Source organism: Petromyzon marinus, unplaced genomic scaffold (assembly GCF_048934315.1).
Source record: "Petromyzon marinus isolate PM22_M1 ecotype Great Lakes invasive population unplaced genomic scaffold, UKy_Petmar_22M1.pri1.0 PM_G_Scaffold_189, whole genome shotgun sequence".
Lineage (NCBI taxonomy): Eukaryota > Metazoa > Chordata > Hyperoartia > Petromyzontiformes > Petromyzontidae > Petromyzon > Petromyzon marinus.
This window is the reverse complement of record NW_027422749.1, coordinates 210,001-212,197: the sequence shown is the minus strand read 5'-3', so window position 1 is coordinate 212,197 and position 2,197 is coordinate 210,001.

Genomic DNA, 2,197 nt, shown 5'->3' with positions numbered 1-2,197 from the left:
GGGGGGGTGGGTGAGTGGGGGGGGTGGGTGAGTGGGGGGGGGGGGTGGGTGAGTGGGGGGGGTGGGTGAGTGGGGGGGGTGGGTGAGTGGGGGGGGGTGGGTGAGTGGGGGGGGGTGGGTGAGTGGGGGGGGGTGGGTGAGTGGGGGGGGGGGGGTGAGTGGGGGGGGGGTGGGTGAGTGGGGGGGGTGGGTGGAGTGGGGGGGGGGGTGGTGAGTGGGGGGGGGTGGGTGAGTGGGGGGGGTGGGTGAGTGGGGGGGGGTGGGTGAGTGGGGGGGGTGGGTGAGTGGGGGGGGTGGGGTGAGTGGGGGGGGGGGGTGAGTGAGTGGGGGGGGGTGGGTGAGTGGGGGGGGGTGGGTGAGTGGGGGGGGGGTGGGTGAGTGGGGGGGTGAGTGGGGGGGGGTGGGTGAGTGGGGGGGGTGGGTGAGTGGGGGGGTGGGTGAGTGGGGGGGGGTGGGTGAGTGGGGGGGGGGGTGGGTGAGTGGGGGGGGTGGGTGAGTGGGGGGGGTGGGTGAGTGGGGGGGGTGGGTGAGTGGGGGGGGTGGGTGAGTGGGGGGGGGGTGGGTGAGTGGGGGGGGTGGGTGAGTGGGGGGGGGTGGGTGAGTGGGGGGGGTGGGTGAGTGGGGGGGGTGGGTGAGTGGGGGGGGTGGGTGAGTGGGGGGGGTGGGTGAGTGGGGGGGGGTGGGTGAGTGGGGGGGGTGGGTGAGTGGGGGGGGTGGGTGAGTGGGGGGGGGGTGGGTGAGTGGGGGGGGTGGGTGAGTGGGGGGGGTGGGTGAGTGGGGGGGGTGGGTGAGTGGGGGGGGTGGGTGAGTGGGGGGGGTGGGGTGAGTGGGGGGGGTGGGTGAGTGGGTGGGGGGGTGGGTGAGTGGGGGGGGTGGGTGAGTGGGGGGGGTGGGTGAGTGGGGGGGGGTGGGTGAGTGGGGGGGGTGGGTGAGTGGGGGGGGTGGGTGAGTGGGGGGGGTGGGTGAGTGGGGGGGGTGGGTGAGTGGGGGGGGGGGTGGGTGAGTGGGGGGGGTGGGTGAGTGGGGGGGGTGGGTGAGTGGGGGGGGTGGGTGAGTGGGGGGGGTGGGTGAGTGGGGGGGGTGGGTGAGTGGGGGGGGGTGGGTGAGTGGGGGGGGGGGTGGGTGAGTGGGGGGGGGGTGGGTGAGTGGGGGGGGGTGGGTGAGTGGGGGGGGTGGGTGAGTGGGGGGGGTGGGTGAGTGGGGGGGGTGGGTGAGTGGGGGGGGTGGGTGAGTGGGGGGGGGGTGGGTGAGTGGGGGGGGTGGGTGAGTGGGGGGGGGTGGGTGAGTGGGGGGGGGTGGAGTGAGTGGGGGGTGGGTGAGTGGGGGGGGTGGGTGAGTGGGGGGGGTGGGTGAGTGGGGGGGGTGGGTGAGTGGGGGGGGTGGGTGAGTGGGGGGGGGTGGGTGAGGGGGGGGTGGGAGGGGGGGGTGGGTGAGTGGGGGGGGGTGGGTGAGTGGGGGGGGGGTGGGGGTGAGTGGGGGGGGTGGGTGAGTGGGGGGGGTGGGTGAGTGGGGGGGTGGGTGAGTGGGGGGGGGTGGGTGAGTGGGGGGGGTGGGTGAGTGGTGAGTGGGGGGGGTGGGTGAGTGGGGGGGGTGGGTGAGTGGGGGGGGTGGGTGAGTGGGGGGGGTGGGTGAGTGGGGGGGGTGGGTGAGTGGGGGGGGTGGGTGAGTGGGGGGGGGGTGGGTGAGTGGGGGGGGTGGGTGAGTGGGGGGGGTGGGTGAGTGGGGGGGGTGGGTGAGTGGGGGGGGGGTGGGTGAGTGGGGGGGGTGGGTGAGTGGGGGGGGTGGGTGAGTGGGGGGGGTGGGTGAGTGGGGGGGGTGGGTGAGTGGGGGGGGTGGGGTGAGTGGGGGGGGTGGGTGAGTGGGGGGGGGGGTGGGTGAGTGAGTGGGTGAGTGGGGGGGGTGGGTGAGTGAGTGGGTGAGTGGGGGGGTGGGTGAGTGGGGGGGGTGGGTGAGTGGGGGGGGTGGGTGAGTGGGGGCGGTGGGTGAGTGGGGGGGGTGGGTGAGTGGGGGGGGTGGGTGAGTGGGGGGGGGTGGGTGAGTGGGGGGGGTGGGTGAGTGGGGGGGGGGGGTGGGTGAGTGAGTGGGTGAGTGGGGGGGGTGGGTGAGTGAGTGGGTGAGTGGGGGGGGTGGGTGAGTGGGGGGGGTGGGTGAGTGGGGGGGGTGGGTGAGTGGGGGGGGTGGGTGGTGGGGGGGGTGG